Below are 431 nucleotides of genomic sequence, written 5' to 3' on the forward strand. Positions count from 1 at the left end.
TGTATGAAATAAGACAGAAGGCACAAAGCCAAGTGCCTGATTCTCCTTGGCTTGCCAGTTCCTTTGGTCTGTGGAAGGAAGGAAAGAAACATTTCTTAAACACTGACTATATGCCAGGCACAGTGTTAGACGCATCCAAAATTTAACCTCATTTAACCTTCAGAGCAACCCTGAGAGGTGGGTGCTATTATCATCCCCATTTCACAGTTGAGGAGACTGAGGCAGCCAAAGGTTGTGACTTGCTCAGGGTCACACAAGATAGCAAGTATTAAAGGTAGGATTTGAATTCAGGTCTTCCTGACCCCTTATTCACTGTGCCACTTAGTTGCCTCCTTGGGCCAGGATAGATAAGAGGAAGCAGATGTGTCCATATGCCAGCAGGTAGGGAGGGTGGCATTTGGTCTTTATCTGATTCCTGCTCAGGAAGCCTT

This window comes from Vombatus ursinus, unplaced genomic scaffold, assembly GCF_900497805.2.
Source record: "Vombatus ursinus unplaced genomic scaffold, bare-nosed wombat genome assembly UNPS02014837.1, whole genome shotgun sequence".
Classification (NCBI taxonomy): domain Eukaryota; kingdom Metazoa; phylum Chordata; class Mammalia; order Diprotodontia; family Vombatidae; genus Vombatus; species Vombatus ursinus.